Source organism: Nicotiana sylvestris, chromosome 2, assembly GCF_000393655.2.
Source record: "Nicotiana sylvestris chromosome 2, ASM39365v2, whole genome shotgun sequence".
NCBI classification, from domain to species: domain Eukaryota; kingdom Viridiplantae; phylum Streptophyta; class Magnoliopsida; order Solanales; family Solanaceae; genus Nicotiana; species Nicotiana sylvestris.
Genome location: NC_091058.1, coordinates 15,248,024 through 15,258,071, shown reverse-complemented (window position 1 = coordinate 15,258,071; position 10,048 = coordinate 15,248,024).

The following is a 10,048-nucleotide window of genomic DNA, read 5'->3' as shown; positions in this document are numbered from 1 at the left end:
GCTCAGAACGGTGATGGAGCAGCTATGTGTGCTGATGCTTTGTGGATATTGGATAGGTTTACCAAGCTCTTCACTACTACCTTTAGCGGTGCATCTTCTGAGGATACCCAGGAATATCTAGACATTTGTCATGAGTTTCTTAGGAACATGGGGATAGTAGAGACCAATGGGGTCGATTTTGCTACTTTTCGCTTGTCGGGATCTGCTAAGACTTAGCGGAGAGATTATTGCTTGGCTAGACCAGCCGGATCACTAGCTTTGACTTGGGAGCAGTTTACTCAGCTATTTCTGGAGAAGTTTCTCCCCATCACTCAGATAGAGGCCTATCTGAAGTAGTCTAAGCATCTCCAGCAAGGTTGTATGACTGTTACCTAGTATGAGACCAGATTCATCGACTTGGATCGTCATGCTCTTATCATACTTCCAACCGAGAGATAGAGGGTGAGGAGGATCATTGACGGACTTATTCAGCCAATTCATTTTCAGATGGCTAGGGAGACAGAGAGTGAGGTTTACTTAGCCAATATGGCCTGGAGAGTGGAGATGGTTCTGTCGTAGGGAGGTGGTCATGGGTCAGACAAGAGGTCTCGTCATTCAGGCAGATTCAGTGGTGCCTCGTTTGGAGGCAGGGATTTGTATGGTAGAGTCCATCCTCCTAGGCCCTTTCAGTCAGCACTTCAGGTTTCTCATGGTGCTTTAGGTGGCCATGGTTATCATATGTAGTCTTCTGATCAGCAGCCCTGCAGTGCACCACCAGCTCCTATTAGTGCACCGCCACTCCACAATTTTCGGGGTAGCCATTCAGGTCGCTAGGGTCAGTCTCAGTTTCCTTAGCTACAACACTCAGGTGGATGTTTTTAGTATGGTGAGTATGGTCATATCAGGAGGGCTTGTCCGAGATTGGTGGGTACTCAGTCACAACAATAGGGTTCTCGTGCTATAGTTCAGGCACCAGGTGTTCCACAGCCTGCCCAGCCAGCTAGAGGTGGGGGTAGAGGTGCTAGAGGAGGAGGTAGAGATGTTATAGGTGGAGCTCAGACCGCTAAAGGTGGAGGCTAGCCAGCTGCAGGCCGTCTAAGAGATGTAGTCCAGGGTGGTGGGGCCTAGCCCCGATGTTATGCTCTTCCAACCAAGCATGAAGCTAAGGCTTCTGATGCAGTTATCACAGGTACTGTTCTGGTTTGTGGTCGTGATGTTTTAGTTTTATTTGATCCATGGTCTACATACTCCTATGGTTCATCTTATTTTGCACCGTATCTGGTCATGCCTAGTGATTCCTTGAGTGCCCCTGTATATGTGTATACCCGGTGGGTGATTCTATTATGGTAGATCGAGTCCATCGTTCTTGTATTATGGTGATTAGGGGTTTTGAGACTCATGTAGATATGTTGCTTCTGGACATGGTTGATTTCGATGCCATACTGGGGATGGACTAGTTATCACCTTACCACGCTATCTCGGACTATCATACCAAGACTGTGACCTTAGCCTTGCTAGGTTTACCTCATTTAGAGTGGAGAGGGACTCTTGGTCATTCTACCCATAGTGTTATCTCTTATGTGAAAGCTCGGCGTATGGTCGAGAAGGGGTGTTTGGCCTATTTGGCATATGTTCGTGATTCCAGTGTCGAGGTTCCTTCCATTGATTATGTGCTTGTTGTTCGTGAGTTCCCGGAGGTATTTCCTTCGGACCTGTTGGGTATGCCACCCGACAGGGATATTGATTTCTGCATTGATTTGGCTCCGGGCACTCAGCCAATTTCTATCCCACCGTATCATATTGCGCCGCCTGAGTTGAAGGAGCAGTTGCAAGACTTGCTTGAAAAAGGTTTCATTAGACCTAGTGTTTTGCCTTGGGGTGCACCAGTATTGTTCGTGAAGAAGAAGGATGGATCGATGGGAATGTGTATTGATTAACGGCAGTTGAACAAGGTTACAATTAAGACTAAGTATCCACTGCCAAGGATTGATGATTTGTTTGATCAGTTTTAGGGTGCCAAGGTATTTTCGAAGATTGACTTGAGATCTGGCTACCATCAGTTGAGGATTAGGACATCCTATTTCCCTAAGACAGCTTTCCGCACTCGGTATGAGCATTATGAGTTCTTAGTGATGTTATTCAGGTTGACAAATGCCCCAACAGTTTTTATGGATTTGATGAACCGAGTGTTCAGGCCTTACTTGGATTCGTTTGTGATAGTCTTCATTGATGATATTTTGATATATTCCCGCAGCCGGGAAGAGCACGAGCAACATCTTAGAGTGGTTCTTCAGACTTTGAAGGATAGTCAGTTGTATGCTAAGTTTTCGAAGTGTGAGTTCTGGTTGAGTTGAGTTGCATTCCTATGTCATGTTGTATCGGCAGAAGGTATTCAGGTTGATCCGAAGAAGATTGAGGCAGTCAAGAACTGGCCTAGACCAGCATCAGCTACTGAGATCTAGAGTTTCTTGGGGTTGACTAGCTACTATCATAGGTTTGTGGAGGGGTTTTCGTCTATTGCAGCCCCGATTATCAGGTTAATCTAGAAGGGTGCCCAGTTCAGGTGGTCAGACGAGTATGAGGCGAGCTTTTAGAAGCTCAAGACAACTTTGACTACGACATCGGTGTTGGTTTTGCCTACAGGTTCTGGGCCATATACAGTTTATTGTGGTGCATCTCGTATTGGGCTTGGTGCAGTGTTGATGCAGGATGGCAAGGTCATTGCTTATGCTTTGCAGCAGTTGAAGATTCATGAGAAGAACTATCTGGTTCATGATTTGGAGTTAGCAGCCATTGTTCATGCATTGAAGATTTGGAGGCATTATCGGTATGGCGTGGCATGTGAGGTGTTCATGGATCACAAGATTCTGCAGTACTTGTTCAAGCAGAAGGAGTTGAATTTGAGGCAGAGAAGGCAGTTGGAGCTGTTAAAGGACTATGATATCACTATCTTATATCATCCGGAAAAGGCCAACATGGTGGTCGATGCTTTGAGTAGGAAGTCAGCCAGTATGGTTAGTCTTGCTTATATTTCGGTCGATGAGAGGCTGCTTGCTTTGGATGTTCAGGCTTTGGCCAATCAGTTCGTGAGGTTGGATGTTTCTGAGCGCAATCGTGTGTTAGCTTGCACATCGCTTGTTCTTCTTTCTTGGAGCATATCTGTGATCGGCAGTATGATGATCCCCATTTGTGTCCTTCGAGACACGGTGCAACACGGAGGTGCCAAGCAGGTTAGCTTAGGTGATGATGGAGTTTTGAGATTGCAAGGTCGAGTTAGTGTGCCTAATGTGGATAGACTTCGAGATTTGATTTTAGAGGAGGTCCATAGCTCCTGGTACTCTATTCACCCAGGTGCCGCGAAGATGTATTAGGATTTGCGGCAGCATTATTGATGGCGGAGAATGAAGAAGGATATCATTGCATATGTGGCTCGGTGTTTGAATTGTCAGCAGGTTAAGTATGAGCATCAGAGCCCTGGTGGTTTGTTCTAGAATATTGAGATTCCTGAGTGGAATTGGGAGTGGATCACTATGGACTTCGTTGTTGGACTCCCATAGACTTAGAGGAAGTTCGATGCAGTATGGGTTATTGTTGATAGGCTGATCAAGTCAGCACATTTCATTCCTGTGGCAGTCTCCTATTCTTCCGAGAGGTTAGCTGAGATCTATATCCGGGAGATTGTTCGTCTTCATGGTGTGCACGAGTCTATCATTTTGGACCTAGGTACACTGTTTACCTCACATTTCTGGAGAGCAGTTCAGCGAGAGTTGGGCACATGGGTTGAGTTGAGCACATCGTTTCATCCTCAAATGGACAGGCAATCCGAGCGGACTATTCAGATTTTGGAGGATATGCTCTGAGCTTGTGTCATTGACTTTGGAGGCTCGTGGGATCAATTTTTCCCTTTAGCAGAGTATGCCTACAACAACAACTACCAGTAGAGTATTCAGATGGCTTCTTTTGAGGCTTTCTATGGTAGGCAGTGTCGGTCTCCGGTTGGATGGTTTGAGCAGGGAGAGGCTCGGTTGTTGGGTATGGATCTGGTTCAGGATGCCTTGGACAAGGTCAGAATTATTCAGGATAGGCTTTGTACAGCTCAGTCCAAGCAAAAGAGTTATGCCGACCGCGAGGTTCGAGATTTGGCTTTCATGGTTGGTGAGCGGGTATTGCTTCGAGTGTCGCCTATGAAGGGCGTGATGAGATTTAGGAAGAAGGTCAAGCTTAGCCTTAGGCTCATTGGCCTGTTTGAGATTCTTGATCGAGTGAGAGAGATGGCTTATAGACTTGCATTGCCGCCGAGCTTATTAGTCGTGCATCCAGTGTTTCATGTGTCCATGCTTCGGAAGTATCATGGCGATCCATCCCACGTGTTAGATTTCAGCACTGTCCAGTTGACAAGGACTTGTCTTATGAGGAGGAGCCGATAGCTATTCTAGACCGGCATGTTCGTCAGTTGAGATCAAAGAGTTTTCCTTTTTTCGTGTTCAGTAGAGAGGTTAGCCTGCTGAGGCATCGACTTGGGAGTTCGAGTCCGATATGCGGAGCCGTTATACCCATCGTTTCCTCAACTCAGGTACTTCCTTCTTATGTTCGTTCGAGGACGAACGATTGTTTTAGAGGTGGAGAATATGATGACCTAAAAGGTCATCGCCTGTTTTTAAAATGAATTCTGCGTTCTAGGGCCTTATAAACCTCTTTCAGCATCACCTCAATTTACGTGCACAGTCCGAGCACGTAGCCGGAAAGCTATTATGTGAAAATCTGTAAAAATGATGAAATTTTGACTTAAAATGCATTTAAGTTGACTTCGATCAACATTTTGGGTAAACAGACCCGGACCCGTGATTTGACAGTCTTGGAGGATCCATGAAAAAATATTGGAATTTGGCGTATGCCCGAAATCGAATTCCGAGGTCCCAAGCCCGAGAAATGAATTTTTAAAGAAAATTATTTCCTGGAAATTTCTATGAGTTTTGGAAATGAAATGCATTTAGAATTTGATGGTATCGGGCACGTATTCTGGTTTTGGATCCCGGTACAGGTCTTATATGTGAAATAAAATGAGTCTATGAAATTTGGTAATAAATTTCATATTTTGAAAGTTTTTGAGGTGATTCGGACCTGTAATTGTGAAAATTCATATTTTGAAAGTTTTGAGATTTTTCTTAGATTTCTATGCTAAATTCGTTGTTTAAGAGGTTATTTTGGCGATTTGATTGCACAGATAAATCATGATGTTTTTGAGTTAGTACGTATGTTTGGTTTAGAGCCCCGAGGGCTCGGGTGAGTTTTCGATGGGTTTCGGAAAGTTTTGAACTCATAAAAAGTTACTGGTTTTTGGTTGTTCAGTGCCCAGGGATTTTGTTCTTCGCGTTCGCGTGGTCCCACTCGCGAACACGTAAGGAAAATCTCCCAGGTTCCAGATTTCTTCTTCGTGAACGCAAAGCCTGCGATGCGAACGCGAGGCTGGGGGGGGGAAGAGGGGGAATACCTTTCGCGAACGCGTCCAAGCACTCGCGAACGCGTAAGGTTAAAGGCCTGAGGGAGGGTTCATATTTTGTTCTACGAGAACGCGAATGCTCGAGGGGTCAAAGCTCCGTGAACGCAAAGGTCACTGAGGCCTAACTCATCACGAACACGATGAAGGCATGTCCAGTGATTTTAAAACAGAAGCAAAACAGGACTTAATCAAAATTTCATAATTTCTTCCAAACTCCAAATTGGGCAATTTTTGAAAGAGCATTTCACCAGCAATCCATAGGTATGTAATCTTAGACTCATTTTCTTCAATTTTCATTTACTTTCATTAGATTTCTAGGCTTAAATCATGTTCTTAAGGGTAGAAAATTAGGGATTTGGGTAGAGTTAGGCTTTTTGTATAATTGAGATTTAGACCTCATTTTGGGGTCGAATTTTGGACCTAATTTTATATTCGGGATCGTGACTGAATGGGTGATCGGGTTTAGGTCCGAACCTCGTGTTTTGACCAAGCGGGCCCAGGGTCAATTTTTGACTTTTAGGGAATAATGATGGGAAAGTTATAATTAAGCATTGGAATTGGATTGTTTAGCGTTTACTGATGTTATCAAATTGATTATGTCTAGATACAATTGATTTGGAGCTGAATTCAAATGGAAAAGCAGTGTTTGAGGATTGAGTTGGTCGTAAAAGTTCGAGGTAAGTGTTTGGTCTAACCTTAGCTTGAGGGATTAGGAGTTGTGTCCTATTTTCTACTTGCTTCTTGTTGAGTACGACATATAGGCATGGTGAGGAGTATCTATATGTTCGTGTCTAGCATGACCGTGAGTCTTAAATTGAGATTTATTGTGTTCTTAAATAATACTACGGAAGCTTAAGTTGATGATTCTCGGTATTGAGCAAGGATTATGATTATTCCTGTGGAAATTACTTATGGCTGAGTATTGGTGTTAGCTGAGGTAGTTAGAAGTTGGAACAAGTTTGGTTATAGCGGTTTCTCCTTTGCCGTGGTGTAGTTACTGATATTGTCGATTCCCTTGCAAGGATAGTGTAGTTTTTTATTGATCCCTTTTCGGGACTCTTGTTATGATTGTTGTTGATTGTATATGTGGATCGGGTTGCATGCCGCAACAATGATATATTTGGATTGGGTTGCACGCCGCAACAATGATATATGTGGATCGGGTTGCACACCGTAATAATGATATAAATGGATCGGGTTGCATGCCGCAACAATAATATAAATGGATCGGGTTGCAAGCCGCAACAATAATATAATCGGATCGGGTTGCACGCCGCGACAGTGATAAATGATATGGATCGGGTTGCACGCCGCAACAATGTTGTTATATGTTGGGATCGGGTTGTGCGCCGCAACAATGTTGTTATGTGTTAGGATCGGGTTGCGCGCCGCATCAATTGATGATACAAAGTGTTTATAGGTTGGTTACAAGTTCCTTATTGATTTGCTGTGAATTCTAAGTTGTCCTTATGCCTTTACTCTTGATTTACTGTTGATATTGATATACCCCGCAGCATATACCCCCCATCTTTACTTGTTGTTCCTATTTTATTTTCCATTGCATATTATATAACTGCACAAGTTTATTTGGTAGTCTGTTCCTACCTTAGTCATTACTTTGCCGAGGTTAGGCTAGGCACTTACCAGCACATGGGGTCAGTTGTGTTGATGCTACACTCTACACTATGTGCAGATCCCGGAGCAGCTCTTGGACCATAGCATTTGGGTGGCTGCCTTCAGCCCAGCTAGAGATCCCAAGGTAGTCCTATAGGCATCCACAGGCCTGACGTTCTCTTCTATCTTATTATGTAGTCTGTTTTCCTTGTTTCCGAGAGATTGTACTTTCTTTTCAGACTTTTGTTGTAGTAATCATAGACAGTCTGTGATATTGTGACACCGAATCCCGGGTAGAGATGTATGTTGGCATTGTAGTACTGGCTTGGGTTATTTTATCCGATTAAGTCTTCCACTTGATTTTATTCATCGTTAATATTTAAATGTTGATTACTTGTTAATTCAAATTGTTAAAAAGGGCTAAAATGGAAAGAGTTTATGATTCTTTATTTTGCGGCTTGCCTAACTTCTACGAGTAGGCGCCATCACGACTCCCGAGGGTGGGAAATCCGGGTCATGACAAGCAACAAGTTTAGGTACAGGATCAAATTCAAGCTCCAGTGGTTGAAACCAGGAAATCAACAAGGCAAAAACAAACTCCTATATGGATGAAGGGTTTTGTGTCCCTGAATATCAATAAAAAGTATCTTTTGTGCAACTATATATGTTATGATCATTTGTCCCCTACTTATCAAGGCTTACGCTGCAACTACTTCTTCTCTCATTGAACCTAATACATATGGTGAATCTATAAAGGACCCAAGGTGGGTAGAAGCTATGCAAGCTGACATACAATCACTTGAAAGCAATAAGACATGGGAAACCACAGACTTACCAGTAGTTAAAAGTCCAATAGGCTGCATATGGATTTATAAAATTAAGTACAAGACAACATGATAGGTTGAGAGGTTCAAAGCAAGGTTAGTAGCCAAAGGGTACAGTCAAAAAGAAGGGATAGACTAAAAAGAAACATTTTCTCCTGTTGTGGTAATGGTCACAATCAGGACAATCTTGTCATAGCAGCTTCTAAACATTGGCACATCCATCAAATGGACGTATACAATGCTTTCTTACTAGGTGATTTGAATGATGAAATATACATGACACTGCCTCGAGGATTTTCCAGTCAAGGGGAGAAGGTTTGCAGACTGGTAAAATCAATCATTATATGGGCTCAAACAGGCCCAAAGACAGTGGAATCACAAGCTAATTGAAGCATTACCTAAGCTCAGTTTTAAACAAAGTCAGCATGATTTTTCTTTGTTCAACAGAAAGTCAACTGAAGGGATAACTATGATTTTGGTTTATTTGGATGATATGCTAATCACAGACAGTAATTTGAAACTGATTGAAGAAACAAAAGTCACTATAATGGACATTTCAAATAAAAGACTTAGGAAAATTGAAGTATTTTCTTGGTAATGAGTTTGCAAGGTCTAAAGCTGGAATCACAATGCATCAGAGGAAGTATATTCTTGAACTTATATCTGAAGTTAGATTATCATCTTCTAAACCTGCAGGAACTCCTATTGATACAAACATAAAAAACTCGCATCTCAGCAGTATGATGATAACCTAAGGCAGAATCAGGATATAGTTGCAGATCCTCTAGTTGATCAGACTTCTTATCAAAAGTTGATTGGCAAAATACTGTATTTGAATATGAAATGCCAGATATTTAATTTAGTGTATAGATTTTAAGTCAGTTTTTACAACCAAAACAGTCTCATGTGGATGATGCTTTAAGAGTAGTTAGATATCTCAAGAAACAACAAGGACAAGGCCTGTTACTATCTAGTAAGTAGATAATACAGTCACCACATATTGTGATGTAGATTGGACTGCATGCCCATTAACCAGGAAATCAGTCGCCGGATATATGTTAAAGAAACATACTACTGTATCAAGAAGCTCAGCAGAAGCTCAGTTTAAAAGTCTAGCTAGTACAGTTACAGAAATGGTTTGGCTATTGGAAATTTTAAGCAGAAAAGGGCCAATACTACCCCTATAATTTACTAAATGGTTTACAGATGTCCTCTATCCACCTATTCGTCCAAAAAAGCATATGACGTTTATTCTAATAATAAAATTACCCCCACGACTAACGGAAGAACCTGTGGGCCTTCTATTTAGTGACATGGCAATTTTTCATTGGGTCGCGTGGCAATTTAGGTATGAAACAATATATTGGTCTCATTTTGGATCAGGTAAATTGGTCGAACTCGACTTACAAATAATATTTGATCCTAGGTTTTTTATCCGAGTCAATATTAAACAATCTTCTTTTACCCGATTAGGGAAAAGAGTCATCTGCTAAGTAGATTTGACTTGTGAATTTTCATAATTATTATTAGGATTTTGATAAAGCTAAGAAGCAGCAGACATGGCTGGAAGTATAGGACGAACAATGGCCAGCTCTGCTTTGGTGAGAATCAATTAAGATTTTTCAATCTTTATTTGTGTTTAGTGTGTTGTTTGAATGTAAAGTGGTTCTGCTTATCTTATGTGGTTTGATGTTTTTGATTTATTTTATTAATATATAATTTTAAGTTTCAGATTTTATGTTTTGAAGTTTGAACCCTTTGAAGTTAATTTGAAGAGGGAAGGGGAAAATTTGAAGTTAAGATTGGTATTTGTAAGTGGTTGTGAACTTAGATGATCGTCTTCGATGTAGAACGACATCTGATTGATTTTTTTAGATACAAATCACTTATCAAGTTGGTTCATATGTCTACTTGTATAACTCAAAGCTATTCAAGTATCAAATCAAATTCATAATTTCAGTGCTTTATGCCCTCATATTTTGTACTACAATCTCTTTACAAGGATTTTGGAAGTGGCGAAGAAGAAAAGATACCAGTAAAGAAAAGGGGTAGACCATAGAAGCCATGGAAGGATGTGTCGAATTTGACAAGATTAATGTGAACTAGTGTGAATATTTGAAGCCTCCTTTTT